Here is a 27,733-nt window from a genome sequence, read left to right on the forward strand (position 1 = left end):
TTTTCAAAAAAATCTTTTTCTGCCAGTTACGATGTTGAGGGCTGATTTCTTTTCCTGTGATAAAAAGCCTTCTGTTTCAACTGCCAAACCTTTCAGGGGATCATTTGGAACCGTTTGGCACCATTTTTGAGTGAATTGCCGAAAGTCAGATTTTTTATGAAATTGTGACCCCGGGGCTTAGGGATTTTTTCAAAAAAATCTTTTTCTGCCAGTTAAGATGTTGAGGGCTGATTTCTTTTCCTGTGATAAAAAGCCTTCTGTTTCAACTGCCAAACCTTTCAGGCAATCATTTGGAACCGTTTGGCACCATTTTTGAGTGAATTGCCAAAAGTCAGATTTTTTATGAAATTGTGACCCCGGGGCTTAGGATTTTTTGAAAAAAATCTTTTTCTGCCGGTTAAGTTGTTGACGGCTGATTTCGTGTCCTGTGATAAAAAGCCATCTGTTTCGACCGCCAAACCTTTCAGGGGAGAGTTTGGAACCGTTTGGAACCATTTTTGAGTGAATTGCCGAAAGTCAGACTTTTTATGAAATTGTGACCCCGGGGCTTAGGGATTTTTTCATAAAAATCTTTTTTTGCCGCTTAAGTTGTCAAGGGCTGATTTCTTTTCCTGTGATAAAAAGCCATCTGTTTCGACCGCCAAACCTTTCAGGGGAGAATTTGGAACCTTTTGGCAAAATTTTTGAGTGAATTGCCAAAAGTCAGATTTTTTTTGAAATTGTGACCCCGGGGCTTAGGATTTTTTCAAAAAAAAAATTTCTGCCTGTTAAGTTGGTGAGGGCTGATTTCTTCTCCTATGATAAAAAGCCATCTGTTTCAACCGCCAAACTTTTCAGGGGAGCATTTGCAACCTTTTGGCACCATTTTTGAGTGAATTGCCGAAAGTCAGATTTTTTATGAAATTGTGACCCCGGGGCTTTCTGATTTTTTTAAAATAAAAATTTCTACCGGTTAACTTGTCGAGAGCTGATTTCTTTTCTTCTGATAAAAAGCCTTCTGTTTCGACCGCCAAACCTTTCAGGGGAGCATTTGCAACCGTTTGGCACCTGTTTTGAGTGAATTGCCGAAAGTCAGATTTTTTATGAAATTGTGACCCCGGGGCTTAGGATTTTTTCAAAAAAATCTTTTTCTGCCAGTTAAGTTGTTGATAGCTGATTTCTTGTCCTGTGATAAAAAGCCTTCTGTTTCAACCGCCAAACCTTTCAGGGGAGAATTTGGAACCTTTTGGCACAATTTTTGAGTGAATTGCCAAAAGTCAGATTTTTTATGAAATTGTGACCCCGGGGCTTAGGATTTTTTCAAAAAAATCTTTTTCTGCCGGTTAAGTTGTGGAGGGCTGATTTCTTCTATTTCCATTCCCAAACCTTTCAGAGGATCATTTGCAACCGTCTGGCACCATTTTTGACTGAATTGCCGAAAGTCAGATTTTTTATGAAATTGTGACCCTGGGGCTTAGGATTTTTTCAAAAAAATCTTTTTCTGCGGTTAAGTTGTTGAGGACTGATTTCCTGTCCTGTGATAAAAAGCCTTCTGTTTCAACCACCAAACCTTTCAGGGGAGAATTTGGAACCTTTTGCACAATTTTTGAGTGAATTGCCAAAAGTCAGTTTTTTTATGAAATTGTGACCCCGGGGCTTAGGATCTTTTCAAAAAAATTTTTTTCTGCCTCTTAAGTTGGTGAGGGCTGATTTCTTTTCCTGTGATAAAAAGCCATCTGTTTCAACTGCCAAACCTTTCAGGGGATCATTTGTAAACGTTTGGCACCATTTTTGAGTGAATTGCCGAAAGTCAGATTTTTTATGAAATTGTGACCCCGGGGCTTAGGATTTTTTCAAAAAAATATTTTTCTGCCGGTTAAGTTGTGGAGGGCTGATTTCTTCTATTTCCATTCCCAAACCTTTCAGAGGATCATTTGCAACCGTCTGGCACCATTTTTGACTGAATTGCCGAAAGTCAGATTTTTTATGAAATTGTGACCCTGGGGCTTAGGATTTTTTCAAAAAAATCTTTTTCTGCCGGTTAAGTTGTTGAGGACTGATTTCTTGTCCTGTGATAAAAAGCCTTCTGTTTCAACCGCCAAACATTTCAGGGGAGAATTTGGAACCTTTTGGCACAATTTTTGAGTGAATTGCCGAAAGTCAGATTTTTTATGAAATTGTCACCCCGGGGCTTAGGATTTTTTCAAAAAAATCTTTTTCTGCCGGTTATGTTGTTGAGGGCTGATTTCTTCTATTTCCATTCTGAAACCTTTCAGAGGATCATTTGCAACCGTCTGGCACCATTTTTGAGTGAATTGGCAAAAGTCAGATTTTTTATGAAATTGTGACCCCGGGGATTAGGATTTTTTCAAAAAAATATTTTTCTGGCGGTTAAGTTGTTGAGGGTTAATTACTTTTCTGGTGATAAAAAGCCTTCTGTTTCAACCGCCAAACCTTTCAGGGGAGAATTTGGAACTTTTTGGCACAATTTTTGAGTGAATTGCCAAAAGTCAGATTTTTTATGAAATTGTGACCCCGGGGCTTAGGATTTTTTCAAAAAAATCTTTTTCTGCCGGTTATGTTGTTGAGGGCTGATTTCTTTTCCTATGATAAAAAGCCTTCTGTTTCAACCGTCAAACCTTTCAGGGGAGAATTTGGAACCTTTTGGCACCATTTTTGAGTGAATTGCCGGAAGTCAGATTTTTTATGAATTTGTGACCCCTGGGCTTAGGGATTTTTTCAAAAAAATCTTTTTCTGCCGGTTAAGTTGTTGAGGGCTGATTTCTTTTCCTGTGATAAAAAGCCTTCTGTTTCAACCACCAAACCTTTCAGGGGAGAATTTGGAACCTTTTGGCACAATTTTTGAGTGAATTGCCAAAAGTCAGATTTTATATGAAATTGTGACCCCGGGGCTTAGGATTTTTTCAAAAAAATCTTTTTCTGAAAGTTAAGATGTTGAGTTCTAATTTCTTTTCCTGTGATAAAAAGCCTTCTGTTTCAACTGCCAAACCTTTCAGGGGATCATTTGGAACCGTTTGGCACCATTTTTGAGTGAATTGCCAAAAGTCAGATTTTTTATGAAATTGTGACTCCGGGGCTTAGGATTTTTTCAAAAAAATTTTTTTCTGCCTGTTAAGTTGGTGACGGCTGATTTCTTTTCCTATGATAAAAAGCCATCTGTTTCAACCGCCAAACTTTTCAGGGGAGCATTTGTAACCGTTTGGCACCATTTTTGAGTGAATTGCCGAAAGTCAGATTTTTTATGAAATTGTGATCCCGGGGCTTAGGATTTTTTCAAAAAAATATTTTTCTGCCGGTTAAGTTGTGGAGGGCTGATTTCTTCTATTTCCATTCCCAAACCTTTCAGAGGATCATTTGCAACCGTCTGGCACCATTTTTGACTGAATTGCCGAAAGTCAGATTTTTTATGAAATTGTGACCCTGGGGCTTAGGATTTTTTCAAAAAAATCTTTTTCTGCCGGTTAAGTTGTTGAAGACTGATTTCTTGTCCTGTGATAAAAAGCCTTCTGTTTCAACCGCCAAACATTTCAGGGGAGAATTTGGAACCTTTTGGCACAATTTTTGAGTGAATTGCCGAAAGTCAGATTTTTTATGAAATTGTCACCCCGGGGCTTAGGATTTTTTCAAAAAAATCTTTTTCTGCCGGTTATGTTGTTGAGGGCTGATTTCTTCTATTTCCATTCCGAAACCTTTCAGAGGATCATTTGCAACCGTCTGGCACCATTTTTGAGTGAATTGGCAAAAGTCAGATTTTTTATGAAATTGTGACCCCGGGGATTAGGATTTTTTCAAAAAAATATTTTTCTGGCGGTTAAGTTGTTGAGGGTTAATTACTTTTCCTGTCATAAAAAGCCTTCTGTTTCAACCACCAAACCTTTCAGGGGAGAATTTGGAACTTTTTGGCACAATTTTTGAGTGAATTGCCAAAAGTCAGATTTTTTATGAAATTGTGACCCCGGGGTTTGGATTTTTTCAAAAAAATCTTTTTCTGCCGGTTATGTTGTTGAGGGCTGATTTCTTTTCCTGTGATAAAAAGCCTTCTGTTTCAACCACCAAACCTTTCAGGGGAGAATTTGGAACCTTTTGGCACAATTTTTGAGTGAATTGCGAAAAGTCAGATTTTATATGAAATTGTGACCCCGGGGCTTAGGATTTTTTCAAAAAAATCTTTTTCTGCCAGTTAAGATGTTGAGGGCTAATTTCTTTTCCTGTGATAAAAAGCCTTCTGTTTCAACTGCCAAACCTTTCAGGGGATCATTTGGAACCGTTTGGCACCATTTTTGAGTGAATTGGCAAAAGTCAGATTTTTTATGAAATTGTGACCCCGGGGCTTAGGATTTTTTCAAAAAAAAAATTTTCTGCCTGTTAAGTTGGTGAGGGCTGATTTCTTTTCCTGTGATAAAAAGCCATCTGTTTCAACCTCCAAACCTTTCAGGCAATCATTTGGAACCTTTTGGCACAATTTTTGAGTGAATTGCCGAAAGTCAGATTTTTTATGAAATTGTGACCCCGGGGCTTAGGATTTTTTCAAAAAAATATTTTTCTGCCGGTTAAGTTGTGGAGGGCTGATTTCTTCTATTTCCATTCCCAAACCTTTCAGAGGATCATTTGCAACCGTCTGGCACCATTTTTGACTGAATTGCCGAAAGTCAGATTTTTTATGAAATTGTGACCCTGGGGCTTAGGATTTTTTCAAAAAAATCTTTTTCTGCCGGTTAAGTTGTTGAGGACTGATTTCCTGTCCTGTGATAAAAAGCCTTCTGTTTCAACCGCCAAACCTTTCAGGGGAGAATTTGGAACCTTTTGGCAAAATTTTTGAGAGAATTGCCAAAAGTCAGATTTTTTATGAAATTGTCACCCCGGGGCTTAGGATTTTTTCAAAAAAATCTTTTTCTGCCGGTTATGTTGTTGAGGGCTGATTTCTTTTCCTGTGATAAAAAGCCTTCTGTTTCAACCACCAAACCTTTCAGGGGATCATTTGGAACCGTTTGGCACCATTTTTGAGTGAATTACCGAAAGTCAGATTTTTTATGAAATTGTGACCCCGGGGCTTAGGATTTTTTCAAAAAAATCTTTTTCGGCCGGTTATGTTGTTGAGGGCTGATTTCTTTTCCTGTGATAAAAAGCCTTCTGTTTCAACCGCCAAACCTTTCAGGGGAGCATTTGCAACCGTTTGGCACCATTTTTGAGTGAATTGCCGGAAGTCAGATTTTTAATGAATTTGTGACCCCGGGGCTTAGGGATTTTTTCAAAAAAATCTTTTTCTGCCGGTTAAGTTGTTGAGGACTGATTTCTTGTCCTGTGATAAAAAGCCATCTGTTTCGACCGCCAAACCTTTCAGGGGAGAGTTTGGAACCGTTTGGAACCATTTTTGAGTGAATTGCCGAAAGTCAGACTTTTTATGAAATTGTGAACCCGGGGCTTAGGGATTTTTTCATAAAAATCTTTTTTTGCCGCTTAAGTTGTCAAGGGCTGATTTCTTTTCCTGTGATAAAAAGCCATCTGTTTCGACCGCCAAACCTTTCAGGGGAGAATTTGGAACCTTTTGGCAAAATTTTTGAGTGAATTGCCAAAAGTCAGATTTTTTTTGAAATTGTGACCCCGGGGCTTAGGATTTTTTCAAAAAAAAAAATTTCTGCCTGTTAAGTTGGTGAGGGCTGATTTCTTCTCCTATGATAAAAAGCCATCTGTTTCAACCGCCAAACTTTTCAGGGGAGCATTTGCAACCTTTTGGCACCATTTTTGAGTGAATTGCCGAAAGTCAGATTTTTTATGAAATTGTGACCGCGGGGCTTAGGATTTTTTCAAAAAAATCTTTTTCTGCCAGTTAAGTTGTTGATAGCTGATTTCCTGTCCTGTGATAAAAAGCCATCTGTTTCGACCGCCAAACCTTTCAGGGGAGAGTTTGGAACCATTTGGCACCATTTTTGAGTGAATTGCCGAAAGTCAGACTTTTTATGAAATTGTGACCCGGGGGCTTAGGATTTTTTCAAAAAATATTTTTTCTGCCGGTTAAGTTGTTGAGGACTGATTTCTTGTCCTGTGATAAAAAGCCTTCTGTTTCAACCGCCAAACCTTTCAGGGGAGAATTTGGAACCTTTTGGCACAATTTTTGAGTGAATTGCCAAAAGTCAGATTTTTTATGAAATTGTCACCCCGGGGCTTAGGATTTTTTCAAAAAAATCTTTTTCTGCCGGTTATGTTGTTGAGGGCTGATTTCTTTTCCTGTGATAAAAAGCCTTCTGTTTCAACCACCAAACCTTTCAGGGGAGAATTTGAAACCTTTTGGCACAATTTTTGAGTGAATTGCCAAAAGTCAGATTTTTTATGAAATTGTGAACCCGGGGCTTAGGATCTTTTCAAAAAAAATTTTTTTCTGCCTGTTAAGTTGGTGAGGGCTGATTTCTTTTCCTGTGATAAAAAGCCATCTGTTTCAACCTCCAAACCTTTCAGGCAATCATTTGGAACCTTTTGGCACCATTTTTGAGTGAATTGCCGAAAGTCAGATTTTTTATGAAATTGTGACCCCGGGGCTTAGGATTTTTTCAAAAAAATCTTTTTCTGCCGGTTAAGTTGTGGAGGGCTGATTTCTTCTATTTCCATTCCCAAACCTTTCAGAGGATCATTTGCAACCGTCTGGCACCATTTTTGACTGAATTGCCGAAAGTCAGATTTTTTATGAAATTGTGACCCTGGGGCTTAGGATTTTTTCAAAAAAATCTTTTTCTGCGGTTAAGTTGTTGAGGACTGATTTCCTGTCCTGTGATAAAAAGCCTTCTGTTTCAACCGCCAAAGCTTTCAGGGGAGAATTTGGAACCTTTTGGCAAAATTTTTGAGAGAATTGCCAAAAGTCAGATTTTTTATGAAATTGTCACCCCGGGGCTTAGGATTTTTTCAAAAAAAAATTTTTCTGCCTGTTAAGTTGGTGAGGGCTGATTTCTTTTCCTATGATAAAAAGCCATCTGTTTCAACCACCAAACTTTTCAGGGGAGCATTTGTAACCGTTTGGCACCATTTTTGAGTGAATTGCCGAAAGTCAGATTTTTTATGAAATTGTGACCCCGGGGCTTAGGATTTTTTCAAAAAAATATTTTTCTGCCGGTTAAGTTGTGGACGGCTGATTTCTTCTATTTCCATTCCCAAACCTTTCAGAGGATCATTTGCAACCGTCTGGCACCATTTTTGACTGAATTGCCGAAAGTCAGATTTTTTATGAAATTGTGACCCTGGGGCTTAGGATTTTTTCAAAAAAATCTTTTTCTGCCGGTTAAGTTGTTGAGGACTGATTTCTTGTCCTGTGATAAAAAGCCTTCTGTTTCAACCGCCAAACATTTCAGGGGAGAATTTGGAACCTTTTGGCACAATTTTTGAGTGAATTGCCGAAAGTCAGATTTTTTATGAAATTGTCACCCCGGGGCTTAGGATTTTTTCAAAAAAATCTTTTTCTGCCGGTTATGTTGTTGAGGGCTGATTTCTTTTCCTGTGATAAAAAGACTTCTGTTTCAACCGCCAAACCTTTCAGGGGAGAATTTGGAACCTTTTGGCACAATTTTTGAGTGAATTGCCAAAAGTCAGACTTTTTATGAAATTGTGACCCCGGGGCTTAGGATTTTTTCAAAAAAATCTTTTTCTGCCGGTTATGTTGTTGAGGGCTGATTTCTTCTATTTCCATTCCGAAACCTTTCAGAGGATCATTTGCAACCGTCTGGCACCATTTTTGAGTGAATTGGCAAAAGTCAGATTTTTTATGAAATTGTGACCCCGGGGCTTAGGATTTTTTCAAAAAAATATTTTTCTGGCGGTTAAGTTGTTGAGGGTTAATTACTTTTCCTGTGATAAAAAGCCTTCTGTTTCAACCGCCAAACCTTTCAGGGGAGAATTTGGAACCTTTTGGCACAATTTTTGAGTGAATTGCCAAAAGTCAGATTTTTTATGAAATTGTGACCCCGGGGCTTAGGATTTTTTCAAAAAAATCTTTTTCTGCCGGTTATGTTGTTGAGGGCTGATTTCTTTTCCTGTGATAAAAAGCCTTCTGTTTCAACCGTCAAACCTTTCAGGGGAGAATTTGGAACCTTTTGGCACCATTTTTGAGTGAATTGCCGGAAGTCAGATTTTTTATGAATTTGTGACCCCTGGGCTTAGGGATTTTTTCAAAAAAATCTTTTTCTGCCGGTTAAGTTGTTGAGGGCTGATTTCTTTTCCTGTGATAAAAAGCCTTCTGTTTCAACCACCAAACCTTTCAGGGGAGAATTTGGAACCTTTTGGCACAATTTTTGAGTGAATTGCCAAAAGTCAGATTTTATATGAAATTGTGACCCCGGGGCTTAGGATTTTTTCAAAAAAATCTTTTTCTGCCAGTTAAGATGTTGAGGGCTAATTTCTTTTCCTGTGATAAAAAGCCTTCTGTTTCAACTGCCAAACCTTTCAGGGGATCATTTGGAACCGTTTGGCACCATTTTTGAGTGAATTGCCAAAAGTCAGATTTTTTATGAAATTGTGACCCCGGGGCTTAGGATTTTTTCAAAAAAAATTTTTTCTGCCTGTTACGTTGGTGAGGGCTCATTTCTTTTCCTATGATAAAAAGCCATCTGTTTCAACCGCCAAACTTTTCAGGGGAGCATTTGTAACCGTTTGGCACCATTTTTGAGTGAATTGCCGAAAGTCAGATTTTTTATGAAATTGTGATCCCGGGGCTTAGGATTTTTTCAAAAAAATATTTTTCTGCCGGTTAAGTTGTGGAGGGCTGATTTCTTCTATTTCCATTCCCAAACCTTTCAGAGGATCATTTGCAACCGTCTGGTACCATTTTTGACTGAATTGCCGAAAGTCAGATTTTTTATGAAATTGTGACCCTGGGGCTTAGGATTTTTTCAAAAAAATATTTTTCTGCCGGTTAAGTTGTGGAGGGCTGATTTCTTCTATTTCCATTCCCAAACCTTTCAGAGGATCATTTGCAACCGTCTGGCACCATTTTTGACTGAATTGCCGAAAGTCAGATTTTTTATGAAATTGTGACCCTGGGGCTTAGGATTTTTTCAAAAAAATCTTTTTCTGCCGGTTAAGTTGTTGAAGACTGATTTCTTGTCCTGTGATAAAAAGCCTTCTGTTTCAACCGCCAAACATTTCAGGGGAGAATTTGGAACCTTTTGGCACAATTTTTGAGTGAATTGCCGAAAGTCAGATTTTTTATGAAATTGTCACCCCGGGGCTTAGGATTTTTTCAAAAAAATCTTTTTCTGCCGGTTATGTTGTTGAGGGCTGATTTCTTTTCCTGTGATAAAAAGACTTCTGTTTCAACCGCCAAACCTTTCAGGGGAGTATTTGGAACCTTTTGGCACAATTTTTGAGTGAATTGCCAAAAGTCAGACTTTTTATGAAATTGTGACCCCGGGGCTTAGGATTTTTTCAAAAAAATCTTTTTCTGCCGGTTATGTTGTTGAGGGCTGATTTCTTCTATTTCCATTCCGAAACCTTTCAGAGGATCATTTGCAACCGTCTGGCACCATTTTTGAGTGAATTGGCAAAAGTCAGATTTTTTATGAAATTGTGACCCCGGGGCTTAGGATTTTTTCAAAAAAATATTTTTCTGCCGGTTAAGTTGTTGAGGGTTAATTACTTTTCCTGTGATAAAAAGCCTTCTGTTTCAACCGCCAAACCTTTCAGGGGAGCATTTGGAACTTTTTGGCACAATTTTTGAGTGAATTGCCAAAAGTCAGATTTTTTATGAAATTGTGACCCCGGGGTTTGGATTTTTTCAAAAAAATCTTTTTCTGCCGGTTATGTTGTTGAGGGCTGATTTCTTTTCCTGTGATAAAAAGCCTTCTGTTTCAACCGTCAAACCTTTCAGGGGAGAATTTGGAACCTTTTGGCACCATTTTTGAGTGAATTGCCGGAAGTCAGATTTTTTATGAATTTGTGACCCCGGGGCTTAGGGATTTTTTCAAAAAAATCTTTTTCTGCCGGTTATGTTGTTGAGGGCTGATTTCTTTTCCTGTGATAAAAAGCCTTCTGTTTCAACCACCAAACCTTTCAGGGGAGAATTTGGAACCTTTTGGCACAATTTTTGAGTGAATTGCGAAAAGTCAGATTTTATATGAAATTGTGACCCCGGGGCTTAGGATTTTTTCAAAAAAATCTTTTTCTGCCAGTTAAGATGTTGAGGGCTAATTTCTTTTCCTGTGATAAAAAGCCTTCTGTTTCAACTGCCAAACCTTTCAGGGGATCATTTGGAACCGTTTGGCACCATTTTTGAGTGAATTGCCAAAAGTCAGATTTTTTATGAAATTGTGACCCCGGGGCTTAGGATTTTTTCAAAAAAAAAAATTTCTGCCTGTTAAGTTGGTGAGGGCTGATTTCTTTTCCTATGATAAAAAGCCATCTGTTTCAACCGCCAAACTTTTCAGGGGAGCATTTGTAACCGTTTGGCACCATTTTTGAGTGAATTGCCGAAAGTCAGATTTTTTATGAAATTGTGACCCCGGGGCTTAGGATTTTTTCAAAAAAATCTTTTTCTGCCGGTTAAGTTGTGGAGGGCTGATTTCTTCTATTTCCATTCCCAAACCTTTCAGAGGATCATTTGCAACCGTTTGGCACCATTTTTGAGTGAATTGCCGAAAGTCAGATTTTTTATGAAATTGTGACCCCGGGGCTTAGGATTTTTTCAAAAAAATCTTTTTCTGCCAGTTAAGTTGTTGAGGACTGATTTCTTGTCCTGTGATAAAAAGCCTTCTGTTTAAACCGCCAAACATTTCAGGGGAGAATTTGGAACTTTTTGGCACAATTTTTGAGTGAATTGCCGAAAGTAAGATTTTTTATGAAATTGTCACCCCGGGGCTTAGGATTTTTTGAAAAAAATCTTTTGCTGCCGGTTATGTTGTTGAGGGCTGATTTCTTTTCCTGTGATAAAAAGCCTTCTGTTTCGACCGCCAAACCTTTCAGGGGAGAAGTTGCAACCTTTTGGCACAATTTTTGAGTGAATTGCCAAAAGTCAGATTTTTTATGAAATTGTGACCCCGGGCCTTAGGATCTTTTCAAAAAAAATTTTTTCTGCCTATTAAGTTGGTGAGGGCTGATTTCTTTTCCTGTGATAAAAAGCCTTCTGTTTCAACTGCCAAACCTTTCAGGGGATCATTTGGAACCGTTTGGCACCATTTTTGAGTGAATTGCCGAAAGTCAGATTTTTTTATGAAATTGTGACCCCGGGGCTTAGGGATTTTTTCAAAAAAATCTTTTTCTGCCGGTTAAGTTGTCGAGGGCTGATTTCTTCTATTTCCATTCCCAAACCTTTCAGAGGATCATTTGCAACCGTCTGGCACCACTTTTGAGTGAATTGGCAAAAGTCAGATTTTTTATGAAATTGTGACCCCGGGGCTTAGGATTTTTTCAAAAAAATCTTTTTCTGCCGGTTAAGTAGTTGAGGGTTAATTACTTTTCCTGTGATAAAAAGCCTTCTGTTTCAACCGGCAAACCTTTCAGGGGAGAATTTGGAACCTTTTGGCACAATTTTTGAGTGAATTCCCAAAAGTCAGATTTTTAATGAAATTGTGACCCCGGGGGTTGGATTTTTTCAAAAAAATCTTTTTCTGCCGGTTATGTTGTTGAGGGCTGATTTCTTTTCCTGTGATAAAAAGCCTTCTGTTTCAACCGCCAAACCTTTCAGGGGAGAATTTGGAACCTTTTGGCACCATTTTTGAGTGAATTGCCGGAAGTCAGATTTTATATGAATTTGTGACCCCGGGGCTTAGAGATTTTTTCAAAAAAATCTTTTTCTGCCGGTTAAGTCGTTGAGGGCTGATTTCTTTTCCTGTGATAAAAAGCCTTCTGTTTCAACCACCAAACCTTTCAGGGGAGAATTTGGAACCTTTTGGCACAATTTTTGAGTGAATTGCCAAAAGTCAGATTTTATATGAAATTGTGACCCCGGGGCTTAGGATTTTTTCAAAAAAATCTTTTTCTGCCAGTTAAGATGTTGAGGGCTGATTTCTTTTCCTGTGATAAAAAGCCTTCTGTTTCAACTGCCAAACCTTTCAGGGGATCATTTGGAACCGTTTGGCACCATTTTTGAGTGAATTGCCAAAAGTCAGATTTTTTATGAAATTCTGACCCTGGGGATTTGTGATTTTTTTAAAATAAAAATTTCTACCGGTTAACTTGTCGAGAGCTGATTTCTTTTCTTCTGATAAAAAGCCTTCTGTTTCGACCGCCAAACCTTTCAGGGGATCATTTGCAACCGTTTGGCACCATTTTTGAGTGAATTGCCGGAAGACAGATTTTTTATGAATTTCTGACCCCGGGCCTTAGGGATTTTTTCAAAAAAATCTTTTTCTGCTGGTTAAGTTGTTGAGGGCTGATTTCTTTTCCTGTGATAAAAAGCCTTCTGTTTCAACCGCCAAACCTTTCAGGGGAGAATTTGGAACCTTTTGGCACCATTTTTGAGTGAATTGCCGGAAGTCAGATTTTTTATGAATTTGTGACCCCGGGGCTTAGGGATTTTTTCAAAAAAATCTTTTTCTGCCGGTTAAGTTGTCGAGGGCTGATTTCTTCTATTTCCATTCCCAAACCTTTCAGAGGATCATTTGCAACCGACTGGCACCATTTTTGAGTGAATTGCCGAAAGTCAGGTTTTTTATGAAATTGTGACCCCGGGGCTTAGGATTTTTTCAAAAAAATCTTTTTCTGCCGGTTAAGTTGTTGAGGGTCGATTTCTTTTCCTGTGATAAAAAGCCTTCTGTTTCAACCGCCAAACCTTTCAGGGGACAATTTGGAACCTTTTGGCACAATTTTTGAGTGAATTGCCAAAAGTAAGATTTTTTATGAAATTGTGACCCCGGGGCTTAGGATTTTTTCAAAAAAATATTTTTCTGCCGGTTAAGTTGCTGAGGGTTGATTTCTTTTCCTGTGATAAAAAGCCTTCTGTTTCAACCGCCAAACCTTTCAGGGGAGAATTTGGAAGGTTTTGGCACAATTTTTGAGTGATTTGCCAAAAGTCAGATTTTTTATGAAATTGTGACCCCGGGGCTTAGGATTTTTTCAAAAAAATATTTTTCTGCCGGTTAAGTTGTCGAGGGCTGATTTCTTCTATTTCCATTCACAAACCGTTCAGAGGATCATTTGCAACCGTCTGGCACCATTTTTGAGTGAATTGCCGAAAGTCAGATTTTTTATGAAATTGTGACCCCGGGGCTTAGGATTTTTTCAAAAAAATCTTTTTCTGCTGGTTAAGTTGTTGAGGGCTGATTTCTTTTCCTGTGATAAAAAGCCTTCTGTTTCAACTGCCAAACCTTTCAGGGGAGCATTTGCAACCATTTGGCACCATGTTTGAGTAAATTGCCAGAAGTCAGATTTTTTATGAATTTGTGACCCCGGGGCTTAGGGATTTTTTCAAAAAAATCTTTTTCTGCCGGTTAAGTTGTCGAGGGCTGATTTCTTCTATTTCCATTCCCAAACCTTTCAGAGGATCATTTGCAACCGTCTGGCACCATTTTTGAGTGAATTGCCGAAAGTCAGGTTTTTTATGTAATTGTGACCCCGGGGCTTAGGATTTTTTCAAAAAAATCTTTTTCTGCCGGTTATGTTGTTGAGGGCTGATTTCTTTTCCTGTGATAAAAAGCCTTCTGTTTCAACCACCAAACCTTTCAGGGGAGAATTTGGAACCTTTTGGCACAATTTTTGAGTGAATTGCCAAAAGTCAGTTTTTTTATGAAATTGTGACCCCGGGGCTTAGGATCTTTTCAAAAAAATTTTTTTCTGCCTGTTAAGTTGGTGAGGGCTGATTTCTTTTCCTGTGATAAAAAGCCATCTGTTTCAACTGCCAAACCTTTCAGGGGATCATTTGGAACCGTTTGGCACCATTTTTGAGTGAATTACCGAAAGTCAGATTTTTTATGAAATTTTGACACCGGGGCTTTGGATTTTTTCAAAAAAATCTTTTTCTGCCGGTTATGTTGTTGAGGGCTGATTTCTTTTCCTGTGATAAAAAGCCTTCTATTTCAACCGCCAAACCTTTCAGGGGAGCATTTGCAACCGTTTGGCACCATTTTTGAGTGAATTGCCGGAAGACAGATTTTTTATGAAATTGTGACCCCGGGGCTTAGGATTTTTTCAAAAAAATCTTTTTCTGCCGGTTAAGTTGTTGAGGACTGATTTCTTGTCCTGTGATAAAAAGCCTTCTGTTTCAACCGCCAAACCTTTCAGGGGAGAATTTGGAACCTTTTCGCACCATTTTTGAGTGAATTGCCAAAAGTCAGATTTTTTATGAAATTGTGACCCCGGGGCTTAGGATTTTTTCAAAAAAATCTTTTTCTGCCGGTTATGTTGTTGAGGGCTGATTTCTTTTCCTGTGATAAAAAGCCTTCTGTTTCAACCGCCAAACCTTTCAGGGGAGAATTTGGAACGTTTTGGCACAATTTTTGAGTGAATTGCCAAAAGTCAGATTTTATATGAAATTGTGACCCCGGGGCTTAGGATTTTTTCAAAAAAATCTTTTTCTGCCAGTTAAGATGTTGAGGGCTGATTTCTTTTCCTGTGATAAAAAGCCTTCTGTTTCAACTGCCAAACCTTTCAGGGGATCATTTGGAACCGTTTGGCACCATTTTTGAGTGAATTGCCGAAAGTCAGATTTTTTATGAAATTGTGACCCCGGGGCTTTGTAATTTTTTTAAAATAAAAATTTCTACCGGTTAACTTCTCGAGAGCTGATTTCTTTTCGTCTGATAAAAAGCCTTCTGTTTCGACCGCCAAACCTTTCAGGGGAGCATTTGCAACCGTTTGGCAACTGTTTTGAGTGAATTGCCGAAAGTCACATTTTTTATGAAATTGTGACCCCGGGGCTTAAGATTTTTTCAAAAAAACTTTTTCTGCCGGTTAAGTTGTTGACGGCTGATTTCGTGTCCTGTGATAAAAAGCCATCTGTTTCGACCGCCAAACCTTTCAGGGGAGAGTTTGGAACCGTTTGGAACCATTTTTGAGTGAATTGCCAAAAGTCAGATTTTATATGAAATTGTGACCCCGGGGCTTAGGGATTTTTTCAAAAAAATCTTTTTCTGCCGCTTAAGTTGTCAAGGGCTGATTTCTTTTCCTGTGATAAAAAGCCATCTGTTTCGACCGCCAAACCTTTCAGGGGAGAATTTGGAACCTTTTGGCAAAATTTTTGAGTGAATTGCCAAAAGTCAGATTTTTTTTGAAATTGTGACCCCGGGGCTTAGGATTTTTTCAAAAAAAAAATTTTCTACCTGTTAAGTTGGTGAGGGCTGATTTCTTTTCCTATGATAAAAAGCCATCTGTTTCAACCGCCAAACTTTTCAGGGGAGCATTTGCAACCTTTTGGCACCATTTTTGAGTGAATTGCCGAAAGTCAGATTTTTTATGAAATTGTGACCCCGGGGCTTAGGATTTTTTCAAAAAAAAAAATTTCTGCCGGTTAAGTTGTTGAGGGCTGATTTCTTTTCCTGTGATAAAAAGCCATCTGTTTCAACCTCCAAACCTTTCAGGCAATCATTTGGAACCTTTTGGCACAATTTTTGAGTGAATTGCCAAAAGTAAGATTTTTTATGAAATTGTGACCCCGGGGCTTAGGATTTTTTCAAAAAAAACTTTTTCTGCCGGTTAAGTTGTGGAGGGCTGATTTCTTCTATTTCCATTCCCAAACCTTTCAGAGGATCATTTGCAACCGTCTGGCACCATTTTTGAGTGAATTGCCGAAAGTCAGATTTTTTATGAAATTGTGACCCCGGGGCTTAAGATTTTTTCAAAAAAATCTTTTTCTGCCGGTTATGTTGTTGAGGGCTGATTTCTTTTCCTGTGATAAAAAGCCTTCTGTTTCAACCGCCAAACCTTTCAGGGGAGAATTTGGAACGTTTTGGCACAATTTTTGAGTGAATTGCCAAAAGTCAGATTTTATATGAAATTGTGACCCCGGGGCTTAGGATTTTTTCAAAAAAATCTTTTTCTGCCAGTTAAGATGTTGAGGGCTGATTTCTTTTCCTGTGATAAAAAGCCTTCTGTTTCAACTGCCAAACCTTTCAGGGGATCATTTGGAACCGTTTGGCACCATTTTTGAGTGAATTGCCAAAAGTCAGATTTTATATGAAATTGTGACCCTGGGGCTTCGGATTTTTTCAAAAAAATCTTTTTCTGCCAGTTAAGATGTTGAGGGCTGATTTCTTTTCCTGTGATAAAAAGCCTTCTGTTTCAACTGCCAAACCTTTCAGGGGATCATTTGGAACCTTTTGGCACCATTTTTGAGTGAATTGCCGAAAGTCAGATTTTTTATGAAATTGTGACCCCGGGGCTTTCTGATTTTTTTAAAATAAAAATTTCTACCGGTTAACTTGTCGAGAGCTGATTTCTTTTCTTCTGATAAAAAGCCTTCTGTTTCGACCGCCAAACCTTTCAGGGGAGCATTTGCAACCGTTTGGCACCTGTTTTGAGTGAATTGCCGAAAGTCAGATTTTTTATGAAATTGTGACCCCGGGGCTTAGGATTTTTTCAAAAAAATCTTTTTCTGCCAGTTAAGTTGTTGATAGCTGATTTCGTGTCCTGTGATAAAAAGCCATCTGTTTCGACCGCCAAACCTTTCAGGGGAGAGTTTGGAACCGTTTGGAACAATTTTTGAGTGAATTGCCGAAAGTCAGACTTTTTATGAAATTGTGACCCCGGGGCTTAGGATTTTTTCAAAAAAATCTTTTTCTGCCGGTTAAGTTGTGGAGGGCTGATTTCTTCTATTTCCATTCCCAAACCTTTCAGAGGATCATTTGCAACCGTCTGGCACCATTTTTGACTGAATTGCCGAAAGTCACATTTTTTATGAAATTGTGACCCCGGGGCTTAGGATTTTTTGAAAAAAATCTTTTTCTGCCGTTTAAGTTGTTGACGGCTGATTTCGTGTCCTGTGATAAAAAGCCATCTGTTTCGACCGCCAAACCTTTCAGGGGAAAATTTGGAACCTTTTCGCACCATTTTTAAGTGAATTGCCAAAAGTCAGATTTTTTATGAAATTGTGACCCCGGGGCTTAGGATTTGTTCAAAAAAATCTTTTTCTGCCGGTTATGTTGTTGAGGGCTGATTTCTTTTCCTGTGATAAAAAGCCTTCTGTTTCAACCGCCAAACCTTTCAGGGGAGAATTTGGAACCTTTTGGCACAATTTTTGAGTGAATTGCCAAAAGTCAGATTTTATATGAAATTGTGACCCCGGGGCTTAGGATTTTTTCAAAAAAATCTTTTTCTCCCAGTTAAGATGTCGAGGGCTGATTTCTTTTCCTGTGATAAAAAGCCTTCTGTTTCAACTGCCAAACCTTTCAGGGGATCATTTGGAACCGTTTGGCACCATTTTTGAGTGAATTGCCAAAAGTCAGATTTTATATGAAATTGTGACCCCGGGGCTTAGGATTTTTTCAAAAAAATCTTTTTCTGCCAGTTAAGATGTTGAGGGCTGATTTCTTTTCCTGTGATAAAAAGCCTTCTGTTTCAACTGCCAAACCTTTCAGGGGATCATTTGGAACCGTTTGGCACCATTTTTGAGTGAATTGCCGAAAGTCAGATTTTTTATGAAATTGTGACCCCGGGGCTTTGTAATTTTTTTAAAATAAAAATTTCTACCGGTTAACTTCTCGAGAGCTGATTTCTTTTCGTCTGATAAAAAGCCTTCTGTTTCGACCGCCAAACCTTTCAGGGGAGCATTTGCAACCGTTTGGCACCTGTTTTGAGTGAATTGCCGAAAGTCACATTTTTTATGAAATTGTGACCCCGGGGCTTAGGATTTTTTGAAAAAAATCTTTTTCTGCCGGTTAAGTTGTTGACGGCTGATTTCGTGTCCTGTGATAAAAAGCCATCTGTTTCGACCGCCAAACCTTTCAGGGGAGAATTTGGAACCTTTTGGCAAAATTTTTGAGTGAATTGCCAAAAGTCAGATTTTTTTTGAAATTGTGACCCCGGGGCTTAGGATTTTTTCAAAAAAAAAAATTTCTGCCTGTTAAGTTGGTGAGGGCTGATTTCTTTTCCTATGATAAAAAGCCATCTGTTTCAACCGCCAAACTTTTCAGGGGAGCATTTGCAACCTTTTGGCACCATTTTTGAGTGAATTGCCGAAAGTCAGATTTTTTATGAAATTGTGACCCCGGGGCTTTCTGATTTTTTTAAAATAAAAATTTCTACCGGTTAACTTGTCGAGAGCTGATTTCTTTTCTTCTGATAAAAAGCCTTCTGTTTCGACCGCCAAACCTTTCAGGGGAGCATTTGCAACCGTTTGGCACCTGTTTTGAGTGAATTGCCGAAAGTCAGATTTTTTATGAAATTGTGACCCCGGGGCTTAGGATTTTTTCAAAAAAATCTTTTTCTGCCAGTTAAGTTGTTGATAGCTGATTTCGTGTCCTGTGATAAAAAGCCATCTGTTTCGACCGCCAAACCTTTCAGGGGAGAGTTTGGAACCGTTTGGAACCATTTTTGAGTGAATTGCCGAAAGTCAGACTTTTTATGAAATTGTGACCCCGGGGCTTGGATTTTTTCAAAAAAATCTTTTTCTGCCGGTTAAGTTGTGGAGGGCTGATTTCTTCTATTTCCATTCCCAAACCTTTCAGAGGATCATTTGCAACCGTCTGGCACCATTTTTGACTGAATTGCCGAAAGTCAGATTTTTTATGAAATTGTGACCCTGGGGCTTAGGATTTTTTCAAAAAAAAAAATTTCTGCCTGTTAAGTTGGTGAGGGCTGATTTCTTTTCCTGTGATAAAAAGCCATCTGTTTCGACCGCCAAACCTTTCAGGGGAGAATTTGGAACCTTTTGGCAAAATTTTTGAGTGAATTGCCAAAAGTCAGATTTTTTATGAAATTGTGACCCCGGGGCTTTGGATTTTTTCAAAAAAATCTTTTTCTGCCGGTTATGTTGTTGAGGGCTGATTTCTTTTCCTGTGATAAAAAGCCTTCTGTTTCAACCACCAAACCTTTCAGGGGAGAATTTGGAACCTTTTGGCACAATTTTTGAGTGAATTGCCAAAAGTCAGTTTTTTTATGAAATTGTGACCCCGGGGCTTAGGATCTTTTCAAAAAAAAAATTTTCTGCCTGTTAAGTTGGTGAGGGCTGATTTCTTTTCCTGTGATAAAAAGCCCTCTGTTTCAACTGCCAAACCTTTCAGGGGATCATTTGGAACCGTTTGGCACCATTTTTGAGTGAATTACCGAAAGTCAGATTTTTTATGAAATTGTGACCCCGGGGCTTTGGATTTTTTCAAAAAAATCTTTTTCTGCCGGTTATGTTGTTGAGGGCTGATTTCTTTTCCTGTGATAAAAAGCCTTCTGTTTCAACCGCCAAACCTTTCAGGGCAGCATTTGCAACCGTTTGGCACCATTTTTGAGTGAATTGCCGGAAGACAGATTTTTTATGAAATTGTGACCCCGGGGCTTAGGGATTTTTTCAAAAAAACTTTTTCTGCCGGTTAAGTTGTTGAGGACTGATTTCTTGTCCTGTGATAAAAAGCCTTCTGTTTCAAACGCCAAACCTTTCAGGGGAGAATTTGGAACCTTTTCGCACAATTTTTGAGTGAATTGCCAAAAGTCAGATTTTTTATGAAATTGTGACCCCGGGGCTTAAGATTTTTTCAAAAAAATCTTTTTCTGCAGGTTATGTTGTTGAGGGCTGATTTCTTTTCCTGTGATAAAAAGCCTTCTGTTTCAACCGCCAAACCTTTCAGGGGAGAATTTGGAACCTTTTGGCACAATTTTTGAGTGAATTGCCAAAAGTCAGATTTTATATGAAATTGTGACCCCGGGGCTTAGGATTTTTTCAAAAAAATCTTTTTCTGCCAGTTAAGATGTTGAGGGCTGATTTCTTTTCCTGTGATAAAAAGCCTTCTGTTTCAACTGCCAAACCTTTCAGGGGATCATTTGGAACCATTTGGCACCATTTTTGAGTGAATTGCCAAAAGTCAGATTTTTTATGAAATTGTGACCCCGGGGCTTTGGATTTTTTCAAAAAAATCTTTTTCTGCCGGTTATGTTGTTGAGGGCTGATTTCTTTTCCTGTGATAAAAAGCCTTCTGTTTCAACCACCAAACCTTTCAGGGGAGAATTTGGAACCTTTTGGCACAATTTTTGAGTGAATTGCCAAAAGTCAGTTTTTTTATGAAATTGTGACCCCGGGGCTTAGGATCTTTTCAAAAAAAAAATTTTCTGCCTGTTAAGTTGGTGAGGGCTGATTTCTTTTCCTGTGATAAAAAGCCCTCTGTTTCAACTGCCAAACCTTTCAGGGGATCATTTGGAACCGTTTGGCACCATTTTTGAGTGAATTACCGAAAGTCAGATTTTTTATGAAATTGTGACCCCGGGGCTTTGGATTTTTTCAAAAAAATCTTTTTCTGCCGGTTATGTTGTTGAGGGCTGATTTCTTTTCCTGTGATAAAAAGCCTTCTGTTTCACCGCCAAACCTTTCAGGGCAGCATTTGCAACCGTTTGGCACCATTTTTGAGTGAATTGCCGGAAGACAGATTTTTTATGAAATTGTGACCCCGGGGCTTAGGGATTTTTTCAAAAAAATCTTTTTCTGCCGGTTAAGTTGTTGAGGACTGATTTCTTGTCCTGTGATAAAAAGCCTTCTGTTTCAAACGCCAAACCTTTCAGGGGAGAATTTGGAACCTTTTCGCACAATTTTTGAGTGAATTGCCAAAAGTCAGATTTTTTATGAAATTGTGACCCCGGGGCTTAAGATTTTTTCAAAAAAATCTTTTTCTGCAGGTTATGTTGTTGAGGGCTGATTTCTTTTCCTGTGATAAAAAGCCTTCTGTTTCAACCGCCAAACCTTTCAGGGGAGAATTTGGAACCTTTCGGCACAATTTTTGAGTGAATTGCCAAAAGTCAGATTTTATATGAAATTGTGACCCCGGGGCTTAGGATTTTTTCAAAAAAATCTTTTTCTGCCAGTTAAGATGTTGAGGGCTGATTTCTTTTCCTGTGATAAAAAGCCTTCTGTTTCAACTGCCAAACCTTTCAGGGGATCATTTGGAACCATTTGGCACAATTTTTGAGTGAATTGCCAAAAGTCAGATTTTATATGAAATTGTGACCCTGGGGCTTAGGATTTTTTCAAAAAAATCTTTTTCTGCCAGTTAAGATGTTGAGGGCTGATTTCTTTTCCTGTGATAAAAAGCCTTCTGTTTCAACTGCCAAACCTTTCAGGGGATCATTTGGAACCGTTTGGCACCATTTTTGAGTGAATTGCCGGAAGTCAGATTTTTTATGAATTTGTGACCCCGGGGCTTAGTGATTTTTTCAAAAAAATCTTTTTCTGCTGGTTAAGTTGTTGAGGACTGATTTCTTGTCCTGTGATAAAAAGCCTTCTGTTTCAACCGCCAAACCTTTCAGGGGAGAATTTGGAACCTTTTCGCACAATTTTTGAGTGAATTGCCAAAAGTCAGATTTTTTATGAAATTGTGACCCCGGGGCTTAGGATTTTTTCAAAAAAATCTTTTTCTGCCGGTTATGTTGTTGAGGGCTGATTTCTTTTCCTGTGATAAAAAGCCTTCTGTTTCAACCGCCAAACCTTTCAGGGGAGAATTTGGAACCTTTTGGCACAATTTTTGAGTGAATTGCCAAAAGTCAGATTTTTTATGAAATTGTGACCCCGGGGCTTAGGATTTTTTCAAAAAAATCTTTTTCTGCCAGTTAAGATGTCGAGGGCTGATTTCTTTTCCTGTGATAAAAAGCCTTCTGTTTCAACTGCCAAACCTTTCAGGGGATCATTTGGAACCGTTTGGCACCATTTTTGAGTGAATTGCCAAAAGTCAGATTTTATATGAAATTGTGACCCCGGGGCTTAGGATTTTTTCAAAAAAATCTTTTTCTGCCAGTTAAGATGTTGAGGGCTGATTTCTTTTCCTGTGATAAAAAGCCTTCTGTTTCAACTGCCAAACCTTTCAGGGGATCATTTGGAACCGTTTGGCACCATTTTTGAGTGAATTGCCGAAAGTCAGATTTTTTATGAAATTGTGACCCCGGGGCTTTGTAATTTTTTTAAAATAAAAATTTCTACCGGTTAACTTCTCGAGAGCTGATTTCTTTTCGTCTGATAAAAAGCCTTCTGTTTCGACCGCCAAACCTTTCAGGGGAGCATTTGCAACCGTTTGGCACCTGTTTTGAGTGAATTGCCGAAAGTCACATTTTTTATGAAATTGTGACCCCGGGGCTTAGGATTTTTTGAAAAAAATCTTTTTCTGCCGGTTAAGTTGTTGACGGCTGATTTCGTGTCCTGTGATAAAAAGCCATCTGTTTCGACCGCCCAACCTTTCAGGGGAGAGTTTGGAACCGTTTGGAACCATTTTTGAGTGAATTGCCGAAAGTCAGACTTTTTATGAAATTGTGACCCCGGGGCTTAGGGATTTTTTCAAAAAAATCTTTTTCTGCCGCTTAAGTTGTCAAGGGCTGATTTCTTTTCCTGTGATAAAAAGCCATCTGTTTCGACCGCCAAACCTTTCAGGGGAGAGTTTGGAACCGTTTGGAACCATTTTTGAGTGAATTGCCGAAAGTCAGACTTTTTATGAAATTGTGACCCCGGGGCTTAGGATTTTTTTAAAATAAAAATTTCTACCGGTTAACTTGTCGAGAGCTGATTTCTTTTCTTCTGATAAAAAGCCTTCTGTTTCGACCGCCAAACCTTTCAGGGGAGCATTTGCAACCGTTTGGCACCTGTTTTGAGTGAATTGCCGAAAGTCAGATTTTTTATGAAATTGTGACCCCGGGGCTTAGGGATTTTTTCAAAAAAATCTTTTTCTGCCAGTTAAGTTGTTGATAGCTGATTTCGTGTCCTGTGATAAAAAGCCATCTGTTTCGACCGCCAAACCTTTCAGGGGAGAGTTTGGAACCGTTTGGAACCATTTTTGAGTGAATTGCCGAAAGTCAGACTTTTTATGAAATTGTGACCCCGGGGCTTAGGATTTTTTCAAAAAAATTTTTTTCTGCCGGTTAAGTTGTTGAGGGCTGATTTCTTTTCCTGTGATAAAAAGCCTTCTGTTTCAACCACCAAACCTTTCAGGGGAGAATTTGGAACCTTTTGGCACAATTTTTGAGTGAATTGCCAAAAGTCAGTTTTTTTATGAAATTGTGACCCCGGGGCTTAGGATCTTTTCAAAAAAAATTTTTTCTGCCTGTTAAGTTGGTGAGGGCTGATTTCTTTTCCTGTGATAAAAAGCCATCTGTTTCGACCGCGAAACTTTCAGGGGAGAATTTGGAACCTTTTGGCACAATTTTTGAGTGAATTGCCAAAAGTCAGATTTTTTATGAAATTGTGACCCCGGGGCTTAGGATCTTTTCAAAAAAAAATTTTTTCTGCCTGTTAAGTTGGTGAGGGCTGATTTCTTTTCCTGTGATAAAAAGCCATCTGTTTCAACCTCCAAACCTTTCAGGCAATCATTTGGAACCTTTTGGCACAATTTTTGAGTGAATTGCCGAAAGTCAGATTTTTTATGAAATTGTGACCCCGGGGCTCAGGGATTTTTTCAAAAAAATCTTTTTCTGCCGGTTAAGTTGTGGAGGGCTGATTTCTTCTATTTCCATTCCCAAACCTTTCAGAGGATCATTTGCAACCGTCTGGCACCATTTTTGACTGAATTGCCGAAAGTCAGATTTTTTATGAAATTGTGACCCTGGGGCTTAGGATTTTTTCAAAAAAATCTTTTTCTGCGGTTAAGTTGTTGAGGACTGATTTCCTGTCCTGTGATAAAAAGCCTTCTGTTTCAACCGCCAAACCTTTCAGGGGAGAATTTGGAACCTTTTGGCAAAATTTTTGAGAGAATTGCCAAAAGTCAGATTTTTTATGAAATTGTCACCCCGGGGCTTAGGATTTTTTCAAAAAAATCTTTTTCTGCCGGTTATGTTGTTGAGGGCTGATTTCTTTTCCTGTGATAAAAAGCCTTCTGTTTCAACCACCAAACCTTTCAGGGGAGAATTTGAAACCTTTTGGCACAATTTTTGAGTGAATTGCCAAAAGTCAGATTTTTTATAAAATTGTGACCCGGGGCTTAGGATCTTTTCAAAAAAAATTTTTTTCTGCCTGTTAAGTTGGTGAGGGCTGATTTCTTTTCCTGTGATAAAAAGCCATCTGTTTCAACCGCCAAACCTTTCAGGCAATCATTTGGAACCTTTTGGCACAATTTTTGAGTGAATTGCCGAAAGTCAGATTTTTTATGAAATTGTGACCCCGGGGCTTAGGATTTTTTCAAAAAAATCTTTTTCTGCCGGTTAAGTTGTGCAGGGCTGATTTCTTCTATTTCCATTCCCAAACCTTTCAGAGGATCATTTGCAACCGTCTGGCACCATTTTTGACTGAATTGCCGAAAGTCAGATTTTTTATGAAATTGTGACCCTGGGGCTTAGGATTTTTTCAAAAAAATCTTTTTCTGCGGTTAAGTTGTTGAGGACTGATTTCCTGTCCTGTGATAAAAAGCCTTCTGTTTCAACCGCCAAACCTTTCAGGGGAGAATTTGGAACCTTTTGGCAAAATTTTTGAGAGAATTGCCAAAAGTCAGATTTTTTATGAAATTGTCACCCCGGGGCTTAGGATTTTTTCAAAAAAATCTTTTTCTGCCGGTTATGTTGTTGAGGGCTGATTTCTTTTCCTGTGATAAAAAGCCTTCTGTTTCAACCACCAAACCTTTCAGGGGAGAATTTGAAACCTTTTGGCACAATTTTTGAGTGAATTGCCAAAAGTCAGATTTTTTATAAAATTGTGACCCGGGGCTTAGGATCTTTTCAAAAAAAAATTTTTTCTGCCTGTTAAGTTGGTGAGGGCTGATTTCTTTTCCTGTGATAAAAAGCCATCTGTTTCAACCGCCAAACCTTTCAGGCAATCATTTGGAACCTTTTGGCACAATTTTTGAGTGAATTGCCGAAAGTCAGATTTTTTATGAAATTGTGACCCCGGGGCTTAGGATTTTTTCAAAAAAATCTTTTTCTGCCGGTTAAGTTGTGCAGGGCTGATTTCTTCTATTTCCATTCCCAAACCTTTCAGAGGATCATTTGCAACCGTCTGGCACCATTTTTGACTGAATTGCCGAAAGTCAGATTTTTTATGAAATTGTGACCCTGGGGCTTAGGATTTTTTCAAAAAAATCTTTTTCTGCGGTTAAGTTGTTGAGGACTGATTTCCTGTCCTGTGATAAAAAGCCTTCTGTTTCAACCGCCAAACCTTTCAGGGGAGAATTTGAAACCTTTTGGCAAAATTTTTGAGAGAATTGCCAAAAGTCAGATTTTTTATGAAATTGTCACCCCGGGGCTTAGGATTTTTTCAAAAAAATCTTTTTCTGCCGGTTATGTTGTTGAGGGCTGATTTCTTTTCCTGTGATAAAAAGCCTTCTGTTTCAACCACCAAACCTTTCAGGGGAGAATTTGGAACCTTTTGCACAATTTTTGAGTGAATTGCCAAAAGTCAGTTTTTTTATGAAATTGTGACCCCGGGGCTTAGGATCTTTTCAAAAAAATCTTTTTCTGCCGGTTAAGTTGTTGAGGGCTGATTTCTTTTCCTGTGATAAAAAGCCTTCTGTTTCAACCACCAAACCTTTCAGGGGAGAATTTGGAACCTTTTGGCACAATTTTTGAGTGAATTGCCAAAAGTCAGATTTTATATGAAATTGTGACCCCGGGGCTTAGGATTTTTTCAAAAAAATCTTTTTCTGCCAGTTAAGATGTTGAGGGCTGATTTCTTTTCCTGTGATAAAAAACCTTCTGTTTCAACTGCCAAACCTTTCAGTGGATCATTTGGAACCGTTTGGCACCATTTTTGAGTGAATTGCCAAAAGTCAGATTTTTTATGAAATTGTGACCCTGGGGATTTGTGATTTTTTTAAAATAAAAATTTCTACCGGTTAACTTGTCGAGAGCTGATTTCTTTTCTTCTGATAAAAAGCCTTCTGTTTCGACCGCCAAACCTTTCAGGGGATCATTTGCAACCGTTTGGCACCATTTTTGAGTGAATTGCCGGAAGACAGATTTTTTATGAATTTCTGACCCCGGGGCTTAGGGATTTTTTCAAAAAAATCTTTTTCTGCTGGTTAAGTTGTTGAGGGCTGATTTCTTTTCCTGTGATAAAAAGCCTTCTGTTTCAACCGCCAAACCTTTCAGGGGAGAATTTGGAACCTTTTGGCACCATTTTTGAGTGAATTGCCGGAAGTCAGATTTTTTATGAGTTTGTGACCCCGGGGCTTAGGGATTTTTTCAAAAAAATCTTTTTCTGCCGGTTAAGTTGTCGAGGGCTGATTTCTTCTATTTCCATTCCCAAACCTTTCAGAGGATCATTTGCAACCGACTGGCACCATTTTTGAGTGAATTGCCGAAAGTCAGGTTTTTTATGAAATTGTGACCCCGGGGCTTAGGATTTTTTCAAAAAAATCTTTTTCTGCTGGTTAAGTTGTTGAGGGTTGATTTCTTTTCCTGTGATAAAAAGCCTTCTGTTTCAACCGCCAAACCTTTCAGGGGACAATTTGGAACCTTTTGGCACAATTTTTGAGTGAATTGCCAAAAGTAAGATTTTTTATGAAATTGTGACCCCGGGGCTTAGGATTTTTTCAAAAAAATATTTTTCTGCCGGTTAAGTTTCTGAGGGTTGATTTCTTTTCCTGTGATAAAAAGCCTTCTGTTTCAACCGCCAAACCTTTCAGGGGAGAATTTGGAAGGTTTTGGCACAATTTTTGAGTGATTTGCCAAAAGTCAGATTTTTTATGAAATTGTGACCCCGGGGCTTAGGATTTTTTCAAAAAAATATTTTTCTGCTGGTTAAGTTGGTGAGGGCTGATTTCTTTTCCTGTGATAAAAAGCCTTCTGTTTCAACTGCCAAACCTTTCAGGGGATCATTTGGAACCGTTTGGCACCATTTTTGAGTGAATTGCCGAAAGTCAGATTTTTTATGAAATTGTGACCCCGGGGCTTAGGGATTTTTTCAAAAAAATCTTTTTCTGCCGGTTAAGTTGTCGAGGGCTGATTCCTTCTATTTCCATTCCCAAACCTTTCAGAGGATCATTTGAAACCGTCTGGAACCATTTTTGAGTGAATTGCCAAAAGTCAGATTTTTTATGAAATTGTGACCCCGGGGTTTGGATTTTTTCAAAAAAATCTTTTTCTGCCGGTTATGTTGTTGAGGTCTGATTTCTTTTCCTGTGATAAAAAGCCTTCTGTTTCAACCGCCAAACCTTTCAGGGGAGAATTTGGAACCTTTTGGCACAATTTTTGAGTGAATTGCCAAAAGTCAGATATTTTATGAAATTGTGACCCCGGGGTTTGGATTTTTTCAAAAAAATCGTTTTCTGCCGGTTATGTTGTTGAGGGCTGATTTCTTTTCCTGTGATAAAAAGCCTTCTGTTTCAACCTCCAAACCTTTCAGGGGAGAATTTGGAACCTTTTGGCACCATTTTTGAGTGAATTGCCGGAAGTCAGATTTTATATGAAATTGTGACCCCGGGGCTTAGGATTTTTTCAAAAAAACCTTTTTCTGCCAGTTAAGATGTTGAGGGCTGATTTCTTTTCCTGTGATAAAAAGCCTTCTGTTTCAACTGCCAAACCTTTCAGGGGATCATTTGGAACCGTTTGGCACCATTTTTGAGTGAATTGCCAAAAGTCAGATTTTTTATGAAATTGTGACCCCGGGGATTTGTGATTTTTTTAAAATAAAAATTTCTACCGGTTAACTTGTCGAGAGCTGATTTCTTTTCTTCTGATAAAAAGCCTTCTGTTTCGACCGCCAAACCTTTCAGGGTATCATTTG

The sequence above is a fragment of the Podarcis raffonei genome, chromosome 7 (assembly GCF_027172205.1).
Source record: "Podarcis raffonei isolate rPodRaf1 chromosome 7, rPodRaf1.pri, whole genome shotgun sequence".
Taxonomy (NCBI): domain Eukaryota; kingdom Metazoa; phylum Chordata; class Lepidosauria; order Squamata; family Lacertidae; genus Podarcis; species Podarcis raffonei.